The following is a 23,610-nucleotide window of genomic DNA, read 5'->3' as shown; positions in this document are numbered from 1 at the left end:
TCCTCCCCTTCTCTCTCTTTGCAATTAAAATCACCCATTAAAATTATTCTCTCACCCCTTCTCAACATTCCATCCAGGCAACTCACTGTATCCTGTATCATTTGTTCATATTCTCAGGCCTTCATGCATTGGTTCTTGGTAGCACATACCACTACATACTGCCTCCTTCTTCCTTCAGCACCCTAATTTTCACTTTCAGTACCTCTGCCAAGCCTTCACCCTCAATCACCTCTTCCACCTAATGCCTTTCCTTACCATCAGCATCACACCTCCCTGTTTTCTCTTTCTGTCTCTCCTCCATATATTGTATGCACCTTCTCCAATCCCCACCACCTCAACTGAGTCATACAACTTAGTTTCTGTCAGCCCCACAATATCAGGTTCTGTCTCTCAAATAGTCGTTAAACTCTATCCATGATGACCCTATTCCATTGATATTCGTATAAGACACTTTCCATCCTTCCTCCTTTCCTGTGTGTGTGTGTGTGTGTGTGTGTGTGTGTGTGTGTGTGTGTGTGTGTGTGTGTGTGTGTGTGCGTGGTTCTAGTGGAAGTTGTCAGGGTTTCCATGGGTGGTTTCGTGAGCCTGGCGATAGTTGTGCAGTTAAGGCTTGTGCGCTGTGAATGAGTAAAACACTCCTGGCAACCTGACGTAGTTCCTTTCTGGCCTTAACAACTGGCCCTAACAAGAACCCAGAGTGCTTAGTAATGCCAGTGTGTCTTACTTCCTTGCTTCATCACGTCTTGTGGGCGAAGGAGCAAAGCCGTATAGATGTGACTGTAGAGTTGATAAGAAAGTTTAGGTCATCACTGGTGTTAGAGTTACAGTTTAGAGGAGTGTTCCAGGCCTCAAGAATAACCTTTGCTATGTATATATTTGCTCCATCAAGTGTGGGGTGCCAACTCTGCTGCCACATTCCTCAGAGAGACTGACAAGTAAATACCAAATCTGAGTGCCCCTGTGACAGTCTGGATGAGTTTTCTGGGCCCATGCAGGGTAATGAGGTTCCCTTGGTAATAGAGGTTCATGGTATCTGTTTGCTGGTCTGATGCATGCTGGAGTGTACTGCATCTGCCACTCACCAAAGATGAGGGCTTTGCACTCCTTTACAAGCAAACAGCCCTGGCTACATGAATCACTATAAGTTTAATCCATTGCAGGCAGCACTCACTCCCTGAAGAAGGTGCCGGAGAGGGGGTCGGCTGAGATGGTCAGGCTCACCGGCAGGGTTGTGGACGCCATGTCTGAGAAGCAGCCGCAGCCCGGGGTGAGGTGAACTGAGGGTCGTGAGTTTGGCCTTTGTAATTTCTATATCATTCTGTTTCCCTTCTCAGTTTATCTTTCTTCCAACATGATGAGTGAAGACCCTTCCTTCCTGCCTCAATTACACGTCCTTCCTCACGGCTCAGACATGCTACACCTAGACTACTACAGGCACCGATATTTACTTATCCTCGGCCTGGCTTCCTCGTACATTTCCTCCTTCACGGTGAAAGAGAGGAGAGGAGAAAGTATAAATGGTGTATAAGGAAAGGGAGGAAGGCTGTATATATGGTGAAACAGGAAGAGAGTGGAGTTATGAGTGTTTATCTATTTATATATTATCTATTTCAGGTTAGACGTGGAGAAGGTTCAGTCCACCGTCCGCCAGGCTGTGCGTGACTGGTCTCCATCAGGCACATTGGAGCGGCCCCGTCACTAGCAAGAGTGACCTCCTCTTCCCCAGGACACTGTGGAGGTGAGTACACTACACTCTATATACATGCAAGAAACTCAAGTCAAATGTGCCAGGTGTTATTTTGTCATGCTGCACCACATTCTAGAGCCACACAAGAAACTCGAGTACAATAGAGGCGGTATTCTAGCCCTCTCTGTATCATGCCTGAGTGTTATGCCACATTCACATTGCATTCTAGTGTATGGCTGGCATCTTAGTGCAGGGCATAGTAATAGCCCAGGGTGACAGAAGGCCTCATTGTCGCCAGGTTTGCCATGTGTTGGCTTCCTTGCCAGTGTTGTGTTCCAGTGTAGTAACCCTGGACAAGAGTCACTGAATAGTCCAGCATACTTAGTGACTCATTAGGGTTCAAGCACCTCCGCAATAGGTCTGGAGCGCTAAGTTCCTTGTAGACCCCTCGGATTAGTGTCAACTTTTCCAGAGGATTTTGCCAATACAGGTTCCTTGATTTGTGACTGTCAGGCGTCTGTGTCATTACAGGGCTCAGCTCTGTTGAAAGTACCACGAATATGCACCTTGGGACACATCTGATGTCTGTCTGATGAACACAGATGCCAGTATATATATATATATATATATATATATATATATATATATATATATATATATATATATATATATATATATATATATATATATATATATATATATATATATATATATATATATATATATATATATATATATATATATATATATATATATATATATATATATATATATATATATATATATATATATATATATATATATATATATATATATATATATATATATATATATATATATATATATATATATATATATATATATATATATATATATATATATATATATATATATATATATATATATATATATATATATAGCCTGGCAGTGGTGCCACAGTCGCCAGGAATTGCCTTCCCGTGGCATTATGACAGACAGTCAGTCCCATCATCTGTCAGCACTGCCTAGGACACTGCATATGTGATTGACACACTCTTCTTTGGTGAAACCACAGCGCCCTCTTTCTCCTTGGCACCAGACTTTCCATGACGATTATCATGGCAGAAATACTCTTATGATGGTCCTGGTGTAAGCTCCTGTCACGAAGCACACAAGACCCGTGGCCTCGTGGCATCCAAGCTGACCTCAATGGCCACGTCTCCATTATTCTTAAAGATTCACTTCAATATCTACTGGTGCAGAAAGGTGCAGTGCTGCGTGCCTGCGCTGAAGTTTTGGCCCAGGAATCCTGCACCTTGCTGCACGCCCCACACAGCTAAGCTACACTTGCACCAAATAGAACTCTGTGAACTTGTCCTTTGTAACCGGAGGAGTCTGGGTGTTGTCACGCTAAAGCTTGCGTCCAGCTTGAGGACTGCAGGTATGACACAAGCGTTGCCTCTACGCCTCATACAGGATACCTCGGCCCTGCAACTAATGCCTGGAGTTGATGTTCTGAGATTATGTGCCTCCTAAATATTTTTGGGGGTTTAGACACAGCGTCTTTCAGTGTCTTCAGGCGCTTTTGATGTGTGTGAAGACAAGGTGTCATGTTAGGTTCGCTGTGTAAGCTGTGCACGGCTGTGTGCTCGTTCTGTAGCTGTGCATGGAGCTACACATATCTAATGGCTGGGGCTCTTGCGCGTGTGTGTGTATAATAATAATAATAATAATCGGTTTATTAAGAGATAGCAGCTGTTAAGCTGAAAATATACACGTTACATATATAATATTGAAGTACAATAAAAAGGGGAAAAGTACAGTATGAAAGAGGTATCGGGGTCTGTGGTAAACACTGGGAAAGTTGTGATAAAAATGTTTAGGGCGGGGGGAGGAGGTGCGGTGTTGGAATGCAGTGTGTTTGTGCGGCAGTCTTCTGGGTGGTGTGTCAGGTGTTAAGCTCCAGGTCAACCCCCGGTCAGAAAGGGTCAGGTCGCGGCTGATGGGGGCAGGGTGCAGGTAGAGGCGGTTTCGACCGTCACTCAGCTTATGGGCTTAGCGTTGATCTTCTAATCTGCATCCAGCCGGCGAGACAAGAAGGGAAGAGGATGACAAGCGAGAGAGCAGGCGTGGGAGCGTCTGTCGTCACGCACCGGGTCTGCACAGCCTTTTATGTTGAGGGGAGTGCTGGTTGCCTCACCCTTGCCTCCACCTGAGTGACGGGCCTCAACACTGCACTGCACCGACTTAACCCAGCCGGATGATGGTCGGGCTGGTGTACCTGGGAGGACCTGGGGAGTTGGCCGGATGGTAAGGCCGCGGCGCCGTCACACTGGCCATTTCCTCTTCAGTGTCTTAACGGCACCACAAACGCACTGCTCTCACTGTCTGTCACCGCGATAGAGCTTGATGGCACAAAAGTTTCTTACGGAGTTGGGATTTTAATGAAATGGGAGAAGGGGAAGTAGGGGAAGGGGAAGGGGGGGAGGCCAACAGGCTGGGCCCTGGCTTCTCCTTTCGGCGCGCTGCGCCCCACGTCTGACCTCGGTCAGTGTGTGTGTATTTACCTAGTTGTAATTTTACAGGGCCTGGGCTTACGCTCGTGTGGTCCCGTCTCCGTATCTATAATTATCCAACTTTTCCTTGAAGCTCTGCACACTCTTCGCCGATACTATTTCTTCACGTAGTCTGTTCCAAACCTCTATTTTTCTTTGTGGGAAGCAATATTTCTTTATGTCTCTTGAGCATTTTCCCTTCCTCAACTTTTTACTATGTTCCTGCTGGAAGGTTCCTCTCTTAGTAGCAATTCTCGTTATCCACTTCTTCCATTTTACTCAATAGCCTATATATTTGTATTAGGTCTCCTCTTTCTCTTCTTTGTTCTAGTGAAGGTAATTCCATTTCCTTTAGTCTCTCTTCATATGTCAGTCCCTCCTGTTCTGGAACCATTGTTGTTGCCATCCTCTGTATTCTTTCTAGTTTTTTTGTGTTTCTTCATATGTGGAGACCACACTGTTTCCGCGTATTCTAGTTTAGGTCTGATCATAGTAGTAATTATTTTTTTCATCAATTCTTTGTCCATGTAGTGGAATGCTATACCTACATTTCTCACCATGTTATATGTATCACCGAAGATCCGATTTATATGACTTTCTGGTTGCATATAATCTTGCATTATTACTCCCAGGTCTCTCTCTTCATTTACTTTCTTTAATGTTTCACCATCTCCCATTTTATATGTCCATTTTGGTCTTTCTACACTTTTTCCCATTTCCCTAATATGACATTTCTTCACGTTGAATTTCATATCCCATTTCTGACTCCATTTCCAAATCTTGTTTAGGTCTTCTTGCAGCTCCTTGCAGTCTTCACTGTTTCTTATATGTCTTTGCAGTTTAGCATCATCTGCAAACAGGCTCATGTAGCTGTTTACTCCCTCTGGCATATCATTAATATAGACTAGGAAGAGTACTGGTGCTAAAACCGACCCCTGGGGCACTCCACTTTCCACCGTTCTCCATTCCGATCTAGTGTCCTTAACCATGGTTCTCATCTCTCTTCCTCTTAAGTAGCTTTCCATCCAGCTCTTCATTTTCCTTCTCAATCCTCCTTTATTTTCTAGTTTCCACAGCAGTCTTGAATGTGGAACTTTGTCAAATGCCTTCTTTTCTGAACTTGCTAACTGCATGCCTCCCCCCCTCCCGCGGCTCCGCTGCACTCGACTTTTTACTCATGCTCATCCCTATACTGTCCAAACCCCTTATGCAAGAGTTAACCAGCATCTTCACTCTTTCATCCCTCACGCTGGTAAACTCTGGAACAATCTTCCTTCATCTGTATTTCCTCCTGCCTACGACTTGAACTCTTTCAAGAGGAGGGTATCAGGACATCTCTCCTCCCGTATTTGATCTTGTTTTCGGCCACCTCTTTTGTTTCTTTTTTAGGAGCAGCGAGTAGCGGGCTTTTTTTTTATCATTTTTTAATTTTTTTGTGTGCCCTTGAGTTGCCTCCTTTGTTGTAAAAAAAAACCCCACAAAGACAAGACTGAGTCCCTCAAAACACACTGACTGGCACACACAAACACAAGACTGAGTCCATTAAAAACACACTGACTGGCACACAAAACGCGCGGGGTACGAAGAGGAGGAGGCTGCAGGCCCCGGCCCAGTCGAGGAGCAGGCCGGCGACACCTTCGCGGAAGGGGCCTCCTCCACTGCCCCCTCGTCCCGAGACGTTCCGTTACTTAGACGCCCGTGAACAATGCGCCCGTAAACGATGCGAAACACGTAAACAATGCGCCCGTAAACGATGCGAAACACGTAAACAATGCGCCCGTAAACGATGCGAAACACGTAAACAATGCGCCCGTAAACGATGCGAAACACGTAAACAATGCGCCCGTAAACGATGCGAAACACGTAAACAATGCGACCGTAAACGATGCGAAAAACGTAAACAATGCGCCCGTAAACGATGCGAAAAACGTAAACAATGCGCCCGTAAACGATGCGAAAAACGTAAACAATGCGCCCGTAAACGATGCGAAAAACGTAAACAATGCGTCCGTAAACGATGCGAAAAACGTAAACAATGCGCCCGTAAACGATGCGAAAAACGTAAACAATACGCCCTTAAACGATGCGAAAAACGTAAACAATGCGTCCGTAAACGATGCGAAAAACGTAAACAATACGCCCTTAAACGATGCGAAAAACGTAAACAATGCGTCCGTAAACGATGCGAAACACGTAAACAATACGCCCTTAAACGATGCGAAAAACGTAAACAATGCGACCGTAAACGATGCGAAAAACGTAAACAATGCGACCGTAAACGATGCGAAAAACGTAAACAATGCGGATTTATGCTATTCGTTGTTGTTATTGTTATTATTATATGTGTTCCGTGTGGTTTACAGTGGTATATGCACGGCACCTATGTAATATATAGATGGATTACCATTAATTAACCTAGGCTTATGTTGCTCTATTTGTATGTTGTGTTTGCCTTATTAAACACGATTCCAGTGGTAAGGTTCATCATATTAAGGAACTTGTTTTTCCCACAGCATATCTCCATATTATGGTTAGCAGTAAGCAACAATGGTGGAACAGTTGTTATGTACCGGCAGTCAGCCAATCGCAGCATATACACAACAAAAAGGATGTATAGAAATACGCTTTCAACCAAATCAGCTTTTATTTGTTATAGGCGTCCATGACAAACTGTCTAAGGGGAAGGCTGCATACTGATTCGTAACCTGAAAAAAAGTCATTGTGCTTCAAATAAAATTGATGAATGTATAACAGTATACAGGTTGCAGTAGACGCATGCACACACACGCACACCCATACATACTCGAAAAAACTTTTTTTTAGAGAGAGAAAAGGAGACAGTTCAAGGGCGTGAAAAAAAAACAATAATGAAAAAAAAAAAAAACTCTACTTACTGCTCCTGAATAGAGTACAGAGGAGTGTCCAAAAAGAGAAGTCAATTTCGGGAGGAGAGGTGTCCAGATACCCTCCTCTTGAAAGAGTTCAAGTCGTAGGCAGGAGGAAATACAGTTAAAGGAATATTGTTCCAGAGTTTACCAGCGTGAGGGATGAAAGAGTGAAGATGCTGGTTAACTTTTGCATAAGGGGTTTGGACAGTATTGGGATCAGTTTGATTAGAAAGCCGTGTGAGGCGAGGCCGCGGGAGGGTGGGAGGCATACATTTAGCAAGTTCAGAAGAGCAGTCAGCGTGAAAATATCGATAGAAGATAGAAAGAGAGGCAGGCAACATCGCGACGGAAATTAAGAGGTAGAAGATTATCAGTCAGAAGAGGAGAGCTGATGAGACGAAGGCCTTAGACTCCACTCTGTCCAGAAGAGCTGTGTGAGTGGAGTCCCCCTCACGTGAGATGCATACTCCATACAAGGGCTGACAATGCCCCTGTATATGGATAGCAACTGTGCGGGGGAGAAGAACTGGCGGAGACGATACAGAACGCCCAACCTCGAGGAGGCTGATTTAGTGAGAGAGACATCAAGTTTCCAGTCCAGATTTTGAGTTAAGGATAGACCGAGGATATCTAGCGTTGAAGATGGTGACAGCTGAGTGTTGTCGAAGAATAGGGGATAGGTGTTTGGAAGATTGTGTCGACTTGATAGGTGAAAAAAAACACCGGAAATGATAGCAATCATCATGTTCATCACCCTTAAGCGTTCTGCAGCCTCCAGTCTGGAGTCATGTACTTCCTGTTGGGATGGTCTTCTATTGAAAGAAGTTGAATAATGCAGATTGGAATCGTCGGCGTATGAGTGGACAGGAGTTTGTTAAGGAAAGAAGATCATTGAAGAACAACAGGAAGAGAGTGGGTGATAGGACAGAGCCCTGCGGGACACCACTGTTGATAAGTTTAGGGGAAGAACAGTGACCGTCTACCACATCAGAGATAGAACGGCCGGAAATGAAACTGGAGATAAAGGAACAAAGAGAGGGATAGAATACGAAAGAGGGCAGTTTAAAAAGCAAAGACTTGTGCCAGACTCTATCGAAGGCTTTCGATATGTCTAGCTCAACAGAGAAAATTTCACCGTAACGGCTAAGAGAGGATTTTTTTTTTTTTCACAACAAAGGAGGCAGCTCAAGGGCACACAAAAAAAGAAAACAATAATAAAAAAAAGCCCGCTACTCGCTGCTCCTAAAAAAAGAAACAAAAGAGGTGGTCGAAAACAAGATCAAATACGGGAGGAGAGGTGTCCAGATACCCTCCTCTTTAAAGAGTTCATGTCGTAGGCAGGAGGAAATAGCTACAGATGAAGAAAGATTGTTCCAGAGTTTACCAGCGTGAGTGATGAAAGAGTGAAGATGCTGGGTAAATTTTGCATAAGGGGTTTGGACAGTACAGGGATGAGAATGTGTAGAAAGTCGCGTGCAGCGGGGCCGCGGGAGGGGGGAAGGCATGCAGTTAGCAAGTTCAGAAGAGCAGTCAGCGTGAAATTATCGATAGAAAATAGAAAGAGAGGCAACATGGCGGCGGAAATTAAGAGGTAGAAGACTATCAGTATGAGGAGGAGAGCTGATGAGACGAAGAGCCTTAGCCTCCACTCTGTCCAGAAGAGCTGTGTGAGTGGAGCCCCCCTCACACATGAGATGCATACTCCATACGAGGGCGGACAAGGCCCCTGTATATGGATAGCAACTGTGCGGGGGAGAAGAACTGGCGGAGACGGTACAGAACGCCCAGCCTCGAGGAAGCTGATTTAAGAGATGAGATATGAAGTTTCCAGTTGAGATTTTGAGTTAAGGATAGACCGAGGATGTTTAGTGTTGAGGAAGGTGATAGCTGAGTGTTGTCAAAGAATAGTGGATAGTTGTTTGGAAGATTGTGTCGAGTAGATAGGTGGAGAAACTGTGTTTTTGAGGCGTTGAAGGACACCAGGTTCCTCTTCCCCAGTCGGAAATAATAGTAAGGTCTGAGGCTAAGCGTTCTGCAGCCTCCAGCCTTGAGTCGTTAAGTTCCTGTAGGGTGGGTCTTCTATTAAAAGAAGTTGAGTAATGCAGAGTGGAATCATCGGCGTAGGAATGGATAGGACAGTTCGTTTTGGAAAGAAGATCATCAATGAACAACAGAAAGAGAGTGGGAGATAGGACAGAACCCTGTTAATAGGTTTAGGGGAAGAACAGTGACCGTCTACCACAGCAGAAATAGAACGGTCAGAAAGGAAACTGGAGACAAAGGTACAGCGAGAAGGATAGAAACCGTAGGAGGGTAGTTTGGAAAGAAAAGATTTGTGCCAGACCCTATCAAAAGCTTTTGATATGTCCAGCGCAATAACAAAGGTTTCACCGAAACGGCTAAGAGAGGATGACCAAGAGTCAGTTAAGAAGGCTAGGAGATCACCAGTAGATCGCCCCTTGCGGAACCCATACTGGCGATCAGACAGAAGGTCAGAAGTGGAAAGGTGCTTTTGAATCTTCCGGTTAAGGATTGATTCAAAAGCTTTAGATAGACAAGAAAGAAAAGCTATAGAACGGTAGTTTGAGGGATTGGAACGGTCACCCTTCTTAGGCACAGGCTGTATGAAGGCATACTTCCAGCAGGAAGGAAAGGTAGATGTTGACAGGCAGAGGCGAAAGAGTTTGACCAGGAAGGGTGACAGCACGGAGGCACAGTTTTTAAGGATAATAGGAGGCACTCCATCAGGTCCATAAGCCTTCTGAGGATTGAGGCCAGAGAGGGCATAGAAAACATCATTTGAAGAATCTTTATAACAGGCATAAAGGAGTCAGAGGGGGGATGAGTAGGAAGAATATGCCCAGAATCGTCCAGAGTGGAGTTTTTAGAAAAAGTTTGAGAGAAGAGTTCAGCCTTAGAGATAGATGAGACGGCAGTGTTGCCGTCAGGACTGAGGAGAGGAGGGAAAGATGAAGAAGTGAACGTGTAGATGATTTTGGCTAGATGCCAGAAGTCACGGGAAAAGTTAAGGAAAGCAAGGTTTTGGCATTTTCTATTAATAATAGTTTTTGATTAGTCGGAGAATAGATTTGGCACGATTCCGGGCAGAAATGTAAAGTTCATAGTTAGCATTAGTTTGAAGGCTCTGGTACCTTTTGTGAGCTGCCTCTCTATCATTGACAGCACGATAACAAGCGCGATTAAACCAAGGCTTTTTAGCGTGAGGAGTAGAGAAAGAACGAGGAATGTATGCCTCCATTCAGAGACAATCACCTCTGTGATGCACACAGATGGGTCTCTATCCTGAATCGTCGTCCCACCGAGCTGAAGCAAAATGCCAGAAGCATCGCCTCTTCGGTGGGTCTAGAGGGTGTACAGGAGCGATAGGACAGGATACAGAAATAAGATTGTGATCGTAGGAGCCCAACGGAGAGAACAGTTTGACAGAATGAGCAGAAGGGTTTGAGGTAAGGAAGAGGTCTAGAATGTTGGGCCGGTCTCCAAGACGGTCGGGAATACGTGTAGGGTGCTGGACCAACTGCTCTAGGTCGTTGAGGATAGCAAAGTTGTAGGCTTGTTCACCAGGATGGTCAGTGAAAGAAGATGAAAGCCAAAGCTGGTGGTGAACATTGAAATCTCCTAAGATGGAGATTTCAGCGAAGGGAGAGTGGGTCAAGATGTGCTCCACTTTAGAGTTCAAATAGTCAAAGAATTTTACATAGTTAGTAGAGTTAGGTGAGAGATAAACAGCACAGATGTATTTAGTAATAGATTGACAATGAAGTCTTAGCCAGATGGTAGAAAATTCAGAAGAGTCAAGGTTGTGGGCACGAGAGCAAGTGATGTCGTTGTGCACGTAGGCGGAACATCCAGCTTTGGATTGAAATTTAGGATAGAGATAGTAGGAGGGAACAGAGTAGAGATTGCTGTCAGTAGCCTCAGAAACCTCTGTTTCGGTAAGGAAGAGAAGGTGAGGTTTAGAAGAGGAGAGATGATGTTCCACACAATGAAAATTAGAACGAAGACCGCGAATGTTGCAGAAACTGAGAAGAAAGAGGTTCGAGGAGTTATCAAGACACCTCTCGGGTCGGCAGCCAGAAGGGGAGTCCTCCCTGGGGAAATTTGTGGTCCCCCCCCCCAAGTGGGGACTCCGAGGCTTGATATAGGTGCGCCATTTTGAAATTTGAATTTTGGGAAAAGGTGTATATGTTGTGTGAATGAAGTGTGGTGTGGATAGAGAGAGGATCTATCTTTAGAGAGCATGCTGAATTACTCTCCGGTGTTGGTGAGACAATAGGGAAACGGTTAGTGAGGACATGGGAAGAGTCTCTGGAGGGCTTCAGCTCCCTTCTCACCTCCCATATATACCTCACCGAGAGTGGCTTGCGCCCGTTCGGTTGGTGTCTTCCTACCTACTCTATAACATTCTCTCTCTCTCTCTCTCTCTCTCTCTCTCTTCAGGCCCTTAGAAGGTAAGAGATGGTTCTATAACATTCTCTCTCTCTCTCTCTCTCTCTCTCTCTCTCTCTCTCTCTCTCTCTCTCTCTCTCTCTCTCTCTCTCTCTCTCTCTCTCTCATACATTGTCAGATAAATACATCGGTCTGGCTAACGGTGTTGTCAGGTTTGCATGAAATCAATAAAACTTGGGGTTTTATAAGTTCAAATTTTAAAGGAGAAATATATGTGATTAGATTTTTTTTAAACGTCATGTTTTTTCCATGCTATGTAAAAACATTCAAATGATAAATGAAAACATATTGAAAAGGAAATCACATAAGCTTGTTAGGATGATAGAAAAGTATCGATGTGCGGGTAAGAAGGAACTTGCTGAGGACAAATAGCCAGCGTCATTTTTTGTAAAATATTTTTTTGTCCGATCATCTTGAAATCTTCTTATGATAATTATGTTACTGTTACACACAACACGTGCACAGCCTAACCAAGACCGTCGGTGCAATTTAAAGCTACGGCGGCCGTACTCTTCTTCCCTTGAGTATATAAAAAGTGTTTCAAGTGGCCACGTGAAGCCTTTCATTATTAGGACTCGTCGAAAGCAGCTCCGGTTCCTGCCAAAACTGAAGGGCTATTTCACACTGCTCGGCAAATATTGAAGTAGACACACAGTTATTCGTATATGAAGCAGTACGACTGGAATAATTAAGTATAGTATTTTATTTTTGAAAATATTGTCTCAATGCAATATTAAAGTTCACTTTGTTTTCCTAAAGTGTGTGTGTGTGTGTGTGTGTGTGTGTGTGTGTGTGTGTGTGTGTAATAATAATAATAATAATAATAATAATAATAATAATAATAATAATAATAAACGGTTTATTGCATGAAGTAGCAGGCAGCCCTAGAGCTGAAAATATACATCAATGGAAGATGAAATGAAATGAATGAGACAAATAAGCAAAGTAGTATGATTGAAACTAAAAAGGAAAATAGAAATAACAATAATAGCAATAATCATAGTAAAGATAATACTAATAATGATAATAATAATAATAATAATAATAATAATAATAATAATAATAATAATAATAATATTCATAATAATAATAACAATAATAATAACAACAACAATAAGTGCTAATGAAAAATATTTACAAAACATACAAATAGTGCTGCTCTTAATTTGCATTGTTAATATACTTGACCATCATGGGCACGGCGCTGTTCTTATAGCGGTCAGTCCGTGCCCGTATCGGGGCAATAATGTTGTGGTGTCTTACTGAGTGCTGAGGGCGGTTCACTGCGGGTGAGTAGTAACAAATGTACGGAAGTGGGGGTAATTGGAAGTGGGGGGGACTGGAAGTGGGGGTTGGGGGGGTCAGCGGGGGGGACTGGAAGTGGGGGTTGGGGGGGTCAGCGGTCAGCGGGGGGGTTACGGAAGAGGGGGTATCTGGACCCCCCCACCTACCCCCCCCCCTCCCTACACCCCCCCCCATCTCTTTTACCTTTTCACCAACCCCCCCCCCCCCTCACCCCCTCTCGGACTAGCGTACGGAAGCGAGAGGGTGGCGGGAGTAGGGGTGCCCAGCAGGGAAGGGGGGGTGACGGGAGAAGGGGTACTTGAAGGGTTAAGATAAGATCTTGGACCCTCGAATGACCACGAGATAATAATCACGGAAAAGGTTAAGGACATTAGGTTAATGACCAGGCTGGAATATGAATTTACTCTCTAATGCAAGTCCGAAAATAAAATAAAAAATCGCCATTGAACGTAAGACTCGATAAATTATTTAAGTTTTTGCTGGATGTATTGTATCATTATCTTCTTATTTCTCATTTCTCAACTTGTTTCTTCTTATTTCTTTCCTCAACTTATATATATATATATATATATCTATATATATATATCTATATATATATAAATATATAGATATATTTATAAATATCTATATATATATATATATATATTTTTTTTTTTTTTTTTACTCCGGTTATTTGGTGCCATCTAACCCTAAACACTGCAGCACCAAGTCTTTTTTTTTCTGATTTTGCATTAATTAATGTCTTATATCTCATTTCTTAACTTCTTTCTTCTTATTTATTTTCTCAACTTGCATTTCTTTATATTTTCTGCCTGCTCTTCGATGTCATATGACCTTAGACGTTGCCGCATCGAGTTTACCTTTTTCCGTGAAAAAGGGATCATGTGTGTGTGTGTGTGTGTGTGTGTGTGTGTGTGTGTGTGTGTGTGTGTGTGTGTGTGTGTGTGTGTGTGTTCCATTCCCCTCCGATTATTGAGAAATCTGCGGCTAGCTCGAAATTTTGTGGGCCATCTTTTTTAGCCGATTATATGCTCCGAAGCGGAATTTAGTGAGGATTCTTATGGTATCTTCAAATTCCTCATACGTCTATTAGTTTCCGAGTTACACCGAGGAAACTGATTTTTTTTTTCTCGTCAGAGTAGCCTAACAAATAAAAATCACTCATTAATTAATGTCTTATATTTCATTTCTTAACTTATTTCTTCTTATTTCTTTTCTCAACTTGCATTTCTTTATATTTTCTGCCTGCTCTTCGGTGTCATATGACCTTAGACGTTGCCGCATCGAGTTTACTTTTTTCCGTGAAAAAGGGATCGTGTGTGTGTGTGTGTGTGTGTTCCATTCCCCTCTGATTCTTGAGAAATCTGCTGCTAGCTCAAAATTTTGTGGGCCAACTTTTTTAGCCGAATATATGTTCCGAAGCGGAATTTAGTGAGGATTCTTATGGTATCTTCAAATTCCTCATACGTCTATTAGTTCCCGAGTTACACCGAGAAAACTGATTTTTTTTTCTCTCGTAAGAGTAGCCTAACAAATAAAAATCACTCAAAGCTCCTCATCTACATTCCTTAGAAAGATTGCCATATGTTACTATTAAGAAACTTATCCCAACAACTGCAAATTTGACGCACTTTCATTTTTTTTCTTCTGATTTTGCATTAATTAATGTCTTATATCTCATTTCTTAACTTCTTTCTTCTTATTTCTTTTCTCAACCTGCATTTCTTTATATTTTCTGCCTGCTCTTCGGTGTCATATGACCTTAGACTTTGCCGCATCGAGTTTACCTTTTTCTCTAGATCAAGATAGCGCTCAACCGAAGGCAACCCAGAAATACCTCAGTGAGTCAGTGGAGGGAAGGGAGAGCGATGTGAGAGGGAAAGTGTGCGTGTGTGTGTGTGTGTGTGTGTGTGTTCCATTCCCCTCTGATTCTTGAGAAATTTGCGGCTAGCTCGAAATTTTGTGGGCCAACTTTTTTAGCCGAATATATGTCCCGAAGCGGAATTTAGTGAGGATTCTTATGGTATCTTCAAATTCCTCATACGTCTATTAGTTCCCGAGTTACACCGAGAAAACTGAATGTTATTCTCTCGTCAGAGTATCCTAACAAATAAAAATCACTCAAAGCTCCTCATCTACGTTCCTTAGAAAGATTGCCATATGTTACTATTAAGAAACTTATCCCAACACCTGCAAATTTGACGCACTTTCATCGAAAACTTAATTTTTAATAATTTTTTATTTACTTTTATGGCGCGTTTCGCGTCATCGTCCGCCAGAACCTTTTACCCTTGATGACATGAAATGCGTCATCGTGCGCGAGAGGGTTAAATAAGTCAGATTTATCTCAAATTCACTGACTGGGCAGACAAATAATCGGAAAAGAGAAGGCAAACCAGTTTGTAGATATATATAAATATGCCGTATATTCACGTCCTTATGGATATCTTCTTGTTGATTAGGGTATAAATACTCCTGAATCCCTACAGTTTCGCTCAAACATTGTTGGAGAGCCTCCCAGATGAACGCGTATTCCAATGGTGAACTCCAGGAAAAAGGAACTCTTACACGTTCTATACTCCCAACATAACGAACCCTATGGTTTAAGCTCTCAGCTACTTCTGATCTTACTCTCTTAAGCCTTTGCAGTTACTTTCTTAAACCCTCGAAGTCCGCCTTCCTGAAGTCAGGTATTACGTGTTGTTTCTGCTGACTCTATCCTCCCATTTAATATTAAATTTAGTTTCCTTATGATCACTGTTACCTAATGAACCCCCAACCTCAATGTTGCTTATTATGTCCTCTTTATTAGTTAACAACAAATCCAAAATATTTTCTTCCCTCGTTGGTGTTCTAATTAACTGCTTAAGGAAACTATCCTGCGGCGGGAAATGAAAAAGAACCATGCAGCATGGAAAAACTGCATGGAAATTTGTGTGCCTGTGAGAACAAGACAACGTTTGCTGAGCACCCAATGATGATCACAAGACTAAGATTCCCACCTGCGGGATATACTGTGAAATTTATCAATCATGCTAAAGCATATGAGCCATCTTATTTAGCATTCTATGTCTTTGAGAGTATTCTCGTAAAGCCTTCTTCAAATGGGTGTAAAGAGACATCACTTTGCCATAGCGTATGCTTACATTATAGTGAATAAAAACGGAGAAACAGTAGAAAGCGGATCCTATTGTGGAAGTAATGCTGTAAACCATTTTAGCTGAACCCACACTGTTTTGTATATAGAACGAACTTACATTAGCTGAACTCACACTGTTTTGTATATAGAACGAACTTACATTAGCTGAACTCACACTGTTTTGTATATAGAACGAACTTACATTAGCTGAACTCACACTGTTTTGTATATAGAACGAACTTATATTAGCTGAACTCACACTGTTTTGTATATAGAACGAACTTACATTAGCTGAACTCACACTGTTTTGTATATAGAACGAACTTACATTAGCTGAACTCACACTGTTTTGTATATAGAACGAACTTACATTAGCTGAACTCACACTGTTTTGTATATATAGAACGGTCTTACATTAGCTGAACTCACACTGTTTTGTATACAGAACGAACTTACATTAGCTGAACTCACACTGTTTTGTATATAGAACGAACTTACATTAGCTGAACTCACACTGTTTTGTATATAGAACGAACTTACATTAGCTGAACTCACACTGTTTTGTATATATAGAACGGTCTTACATTAGCTGAACTCACACTGTTTTGCATATAGAACGAACTTACATTAGCTGAACTCACACTGTTTTGAATATAGAACGAACTTACATTAGCTGAACCCGCACTGTTTTGTATATAGAACGAACTTACATTAGCTGAACTCGCACTGTTTTGTATAAAGAACGAACTTACATTAGCTGAACTCACACTGTTTTGAATATAGAACGAACTTACATTAGCTGATCTCACACTGTTTTGAATATAGAACGAACTTACATTAGCTGAACCCACACTCCTGGAAGAGGCTAAAATTTTCTAAAGGCTACAATAAAATCAATATGACCGATGAAGATACGGCACGTCACAATGAACAAACTCACTGTCTTCTCTGTAAATACGGGTTTTAAAAGGTAAAGGAGTAAAACATCATGACCATGAAAAATCAGGAAACAATTACATTGAAGCTTATTGTAATAGATGCAACCTTCAAATGAAAAAAATCACAAATTGCAGCGCACTCTCATTGCACATTATGCGGATTACGACATACAGGACCTCACTCGTCACCACCACTAGCCCCAGTGCTGCCGCCCCGCCCCGACCCGCCCCGAGCCCACGCAATCCTGTCGCATCCTGTCGTCGCATGATGTCGCCGCAGGGCCCGCTGCTGCCGCCGCCGCGCACATTTCGCGAGTCTTTTTTTAATTTTTTTATATGAGCCAGATCGAAACATAGACGCGTTTTATCTACATGTTTCCACAAATCGAATAAATTTTAAGACAATTATTGATTTTTTCATTCATTTTTTGATAAAGGGCATATAAACAATTCAAACAAACTCAATGTTTATTGGAATTTGGTCAAATTATGATTACAGCTTCCTTCTCTTCCTCCTCCTCCTCTACCCCTGTAGAATTATCGGGATGACCGTAAGGTCGTAACTCCAAGGTGCTAAAGCAGTGTCTTTTGTCCTCAACTACAGATATCCCTCTCTTGGGATATTTTACTGTACTCTTTCGTCCATTACGCACTGTGAATCCCTGATAGCCAAAGGTAAATGTTTGCTTCTGGAATAGGACGTCTTTGTATCGCTGATGAGCAATTTTTTTTTCTCTATGAGCTTTGGAACGCTCTTAGCTGAACTCAACCGGTCACTGTCTGCCAAGGGGATGGAGTAGCACTTTGGTCTTACACCTACAAATTCTGAGATGGTTCTTTCCCTCACTTCAAACTTGAGAAATCCGAGCTTGCCTTTGTTGTCTGTGTTGTACAAGGAATGTGAGGAGCTAAAGTTACTTGTGTCTATATAGCTTTTAAAGGGTTCCTGCGAGTACTCTGTTAATAGATCAGGAGTTTCAGTTTCTGTTATTAAGGAATCAGTGTCACAATACACTAGTTTCGCCCGATCCCCGTAATGAGCCTTCATGATACTGTAAAAGAAATCATATAGTCGCAGCTTGGACAGCTCTAGGACGTAGTAGCCAATGTAGTTTGGATGATTCGCCTGTGAATATTTCTTATGGCGAACTACAACTACATGACAAAACAGTGCGATTTCAGCTAAGGTAAGTTCGTTCTATATACAACACAGTGCGGGTTCAGCTAATGTAAGTTCGTTCTATATTCAAAACAGTGTGAGTTCACCTAATGTAAGTTCGTTCTATATGCAAAACAGTGTGAGTTCAGCTAATGTAAGACCGTTCTATATATACAAAACAGTGTGAGTTCAGCTAATGTAAGTTCGTTCTATATACAAAACAGTGTGAGTTCAGCTAATGTAAGTTCGTTCTATATACAAAACAGTGTGAGTTCAGCTAATGTAAGTTCGTTCTATATACAAAACAGTGTGAGTTCAGCTAATATAAGTTCGTTCTATATACAAAACAGTGTGAGTTCAGCTAATGTAAGTTCGTTCTATATACAAAACAGTGTGAGTTCAGCTAATGTAAGTTCGTTCTATATACAAAACAGTGTGAGTTCAGCTAATGTAAGTTCGTTCTATATACAAAACAGTGTGGGTTCAGCTAAAATGGTTTAGCATTACTTCCACAATAGGATCCGCTTTCTACTGTTTCTCCGTTTCTATTCACTATAATGTAAGCATACGCTATGGCAAAGTGATGTTCTTTACACCCATTTTGAAGAAGGCTTTTATAGTAATCTCAAAAACACATAGATGCTAAAATAAGATGGTTTATGCTTTAGCATGATTAATAAATTTCACAGTATATCCCGCAGGTGGGAATCTTAGTCTTGTGATCATCATTGGGTGCTCAGCAAGCGTTGTCTTGTTCTCACAGGCACACAAATTTCCATGCAGTTTTTCCATGCTGCATGGTTCTTTTTCATTTCCCGCCGCAGGATAGTTTCCTTAAGCAGTTAATTAGAACACCAACGAGGGAAGAAAATATTTTGGATTTGTTGTTAACTAATAAAGAGGACATAATAAGCAACATTGAGGTTGGGGGTTCATTAGGTAACAGTGATCATAAGGAAACTAAATTTAATATTAAATGGGAGGATAGAGTCAGCAGAAACAACACGTAATACCTGACTTCAGGAAGGCGGACTTCGAGGGTTTAAGAAAGTAACTGCAAAGGCTTAAGAGAGTAAGATCAGAAGTAGCTGAGAGCTTAAACCATAGGGTTCGTTATGTTGGGAGTATAGAACGTGTAAGAGTTCCTTTTTCCTGGAGTTCACCATTGGAATACGCGTTCATCTGGGAGGCTCTCCAACAATGTTTGAGCGAAACTGTAGGGATTCAGGAGTATTTATACCCTAATCAACAAGAAGATATCCATAAGGACGTGAATATACAGCATATTTATATATATCTACAAACTGGTTTGCCTTCTCTTTTCCGAATATTTGTCTGCCCAGTCAGTGAATTTGAGATAAATCTGACTTTTTTAACCCTCTCGCGCACGATGACGCATTTCATGTCATCAAGGGTAAAAGGTTCTGGCGGACGATGACGCGAAACGCGCCATAAAAGTAAATAAAAAAATTATTAAAAATTAAGTTTTCGATGAAAGTGCGTCAAATTTGCAGTTGTTGGGATAAGTTTCTTAATAGTAACATATGGCAATCTTTCTAAGGAACGCAGATGAGGAGCTTTGAGTGATTTTTATTTGTTAGGATACTCTGACGAGAGAATAACATTCAGTTTTCTCGGTGTAACTCGGGAACTAATAGACGTATGAGGAATTTGAAGATACCATAAGAATCCTCACTAAATTCCGCTTCGGAACATATATTTGGCTAAAAAAGTTGGCCCACAAAATTTCAGGCTAGCTGCAAATTTCTCAAGAATCAGAGGGAATTGAACACACACACACACACACACACACACACACTTTCCCTCTCACATCGCTCCCTTCCTCCACTGACTCACTGAGGTATTTCTGGGTTGCCTTCGGTTGAGCGCTATCTTGATCTAGGGAAAAGGTAAACTCGATGCGGCAACGTCTAAGGTCATATGACACCGAAGAGCAGGCAGAAAATATAAAGAAATGCAGGTTGAGAAAAGAAATAAGAAGAAAGAAGTTAAGAAATGAGATATAAGACATTAATTAATGCAAAATCAGAAGAAAAAAAATGAAAGTGCGTCAAATTTGCAGTTGTTGGGATAAGTTTCTTAATAGTAACATATGGCAATCTTTCTAAGGAATGTAGATGAGGAGCTTTGAGTGATTTTTATTTGTTAGGCTACTCTTACGAGAGAAAAAAAATCAGTTTTCTCGGTGTAACTCGGGAACTAATAGACGTATGAGGAATTTGAAGATACCATAAGAATCCTCACTAAATTCCGCTTCGGAACATATATTCGGCTAAAAAAGTTGGCCCACAAAATTTTGAGCTAGCAGCAGATTTCTCAAGAATCAGAGGGGAATGGAACACACACACACACACACACACACACACACACACACACACACACACACGATCCCTTTTTCACGGAAAAAAGTAAACTCGATGCGGCAACGTCTAAGGTCATATGACACCGAAGAGCAGGCAGAAAATATAAAGAAATGCAAGTTGAGAAAAGAAATAAGAAGAAATAAGTTAAGAAATGAAATATAAGACATTAATTAATGAGTCATTTTTATTTGTTAGGCTACTCTGACGAGAGAAAAAAAAATCAGTTTTCTCGTGTAACTCGGGAACTAATAGACGTATGAGGAATTTCAAGATACCATAAGAATCCTCACTAAATTCCGCTTCGGAGCATATAATCGGCTAAAAAGATGGCCCACAAAATTTCGAGCTAGCGCAGATTTCTCAAGAATCGGAGGGAATGGAACACACACACACACACACACACACACACACACACACACACAGACATGATCCCTTTTCACGGAAAAAGGTAAACTCGATGCGGCAACGTCTAAGGTCATATGACATCGAAGAGCAGGCAGAAAATATAAAGAAATGCAAGTTGAGAAAATAAATAAGAAGAAAGAAGTTAAGAAATGAGATATAAGACATTAATTAATGCAAAATCAGAAAAAAGACTTGGTGCTGCAGTGTTTAGGGTTAGATGGCACCAAATAACCGAGTAAAAAAAAATATATATATATATATATATATATATATATATATATATATATATATATATATATATATATATATATATATATATATATATATATATATATATATATATATATATATATAAGTTGAGGAAAGAAATAAGAAGAAACAAGTTGAGAAATGAGAAATAAGAAGATAATGATACAATACATCCAGCAAAAACTTAAATAATTTATCGAGTCTTACGTTCAATGGCGATTTTTTATTTTATTTTCGGACTTGCATTAGAGAGTAAATTCATATTCCAGCCTGGTCATTAACCTAATGTCCTTAACCTTTTCCGTGATTATTATCTCGTGGTCATTCGAGGGTCCAAGATATTATCTTAACCCTTCCCCCCCTCCCTGCTGGGCACCCCTACTCCCGTCACCCTCACGCTTCCGTACGCTAGTCCGAGAGGGGGTGAGGGGGGGGGGGGGGTGGTGAACCGGTAAAAGAGATGGGGGGGTGTAGAGGGTAGGTGGAGAGGGTCCATACCCCCTCTTCCGTAACCCCCTTGCTGACCCACCCCTCCACCTACATAACCTGACCATACCCCGCACCCCAACCCACTTCCCTCCATCCCCCCAACCCCACTTCCAATTACCCCCACTTCCGTACATTTGTTACTACTCGGGTGGGAGGATGTGTCTGTGTCTGGGCTGGTTGAGAAGCTTGGTGTGTGTGTGTGTTGTGTCCAAGGGCACAATGCATTCAAGCTAGAAATCGAGCTAATAGGGTACTGGGATTTATTTCAAGGAGCGTAAGCAACAGAAGCCCCGAAGTCTTCCTCAAACTATATTTAGCATTAGTTAGACCTCATCTTGACTATGCGGTTCAGTTCTGGTCACCTTACTATAGAATGGATATCAAAATGTTAGAATCGGTGCAGAGGAGGATGACTAAGATGATTCAGGGGTTGAGAAACTTGCCATACGAGGAAAGACTCAAACAGTTAAACTTGCATTCTCTAGAAAGGCGAAGGGTGCGTGGAGACATGATCGAGGTTTATAAATGGATGAAGGGCTTTAATAAGGGAGACATTCATAAGGTTTTGTTGGTAAGAGAACCGGGTAGGACACGAAGTAATGGGTTTAAACTGGATAAAGTCAGATTCAACAGGGACATAGGCAAAAATTGGTTTACTAACAGGGTGGTGGATGAGTGGAATAGGCTTAGCAGTCATGTGGTGAGTGCCAATACAATTGTCACATTCAAAAATAGACTAGATAAATTCATGGACAGCGATATTAGGTGGGGTTAGATACACGGGAGCTTAGGGTCAAAGGAGCTGCCTTGTACAGGCCTACCGGCCTCTTGTAGACTCCTGCGTTCTTATGTTTTTATGTGTGTGTGTGTGTGTGTGTGTGTGTGTGTGTGTGTGTGTGTGTGTTCAATCAAGCGATGGTGCCATGCGTCATTTCTTCCTCAGGTACTGTCTGGGTCTCCATGGTGGCCGGCGTCATGGTGTGGAGCCTAACACTCTGGGCCTTGCTCAGGATCGTACAAACTGGGGTGGAGAAGCACCCGATGAAGCTCACCCGGGCACTTTTCTACGGGTGGGGCCTGCTGCTCGAGGACACGCCCTATGACCCGCCCGAGGGAACACACGGCCTGGACAGCGGGGGCCGGGGAAGCATGGTCCAGTAACACACTCAGTTAAATTTACGAAATATTTTATGAAAACAAAATGCAAAGTTTAATAATGGCACCAAATTTATCATTAACCAACAGCTAGACTGATGAGTCAACAGTAAACATTCAAAACTCTCAGTAACTTACGTAAGTCAGACAGCAACTTTATATCAAGCAAACTTAACAACTTTTTTTACATGCTGCCAATAGCGCCTGCAAGCTTTCTTGAGAGGCCTCTTGCTCGACCCCAGCCCGTTAGCTGCGCAGGCGAATTTTTTTTTATATAGTGGCTGTCGTGATGTATGACTCTTGCTTGGTCCATGCTGCCCCCCGGTGCTCCTCTTGGACGAAGTCACTGAAGTTAGGGTTGATTGAAGGCCTGGGCTGCATGTGGGTAATCATCCGCCACTCGGCGATGGCTTGAAATATCAGCGCGTTTAGGTGGGACTCGATCCTAGGTCCACGGGCTCACCACGTAATAGGGTATTAATCCAAGGTTGAATTTCCTGTCACAAACGCATAAAAAATAAATCATACTGTAGAAATACTTGGTGACTCCTTAAAGTAAACGTTTTCACGGTACTTTTTTGTATTGATTTCCACACGCTTGTCGTTGCTTCACCTTCCGGCTTCCAGCCAATCACAAGGTAGTACGCCGTGACGTCAGAACCGAGCCTCCGGTGAGCTTCATCTGCTGCTGTTTATATGGCCAAGGGTGTGCCGTGGGTGTGGGTGTTGGTCGTACGAAGGGTTTTCTGCGCACGAGGAGGCCGATTCAGGGACGAGAGGTGAGCAACAGGACGTTCTCGGTGACGAG

The 23,610-nt window shown here is 42.1% G+C and overlaps 1 long non-coding RNA gene across 1 annotated transcript; it reads left to right on the top strand.

Annotated features, from left to right (window-relative positions):
• Positions 1-1,204: 1,204 nt before the first annotated feature.
• Positions 1,205-23,369, top strand: LOC126989116 (uncharacterized). The gene is made up of 3 exons (XR_007742891.1): positions 1,205-1,267; positions 1,615-1,738; positions 22,591-23,369. It is a non-coding gene; the product is annotated as an uncharacterized LOC126989116 (long non-coding RNA).
• The last annotated feature ends 241 nt before the right edge of the window (positions 23,370-23,610 follow it).

The sequence above is a fragment of the Eriocheir sinensis genome, unplaced genomic scaffold (genome assembly GCF_024679095.1).
Source record: "Eriocheir sinensis breed Jianghai 21 unplaced genomic scaffold, ASM2467909v1 Scaffold106, whole genome shotgun sequence".
Taxonomy (NCBI): Eukaryota; Metazoa; Arthropoda; class Malacostraca; order Decapoda; family Varunidae; genus Eriocheir; species Eriocheir sinensis.
Note: the sequence above shows the minus strand (reverse complement) of the source record. Positions and strands in the feature narration are given on the sequence as shown.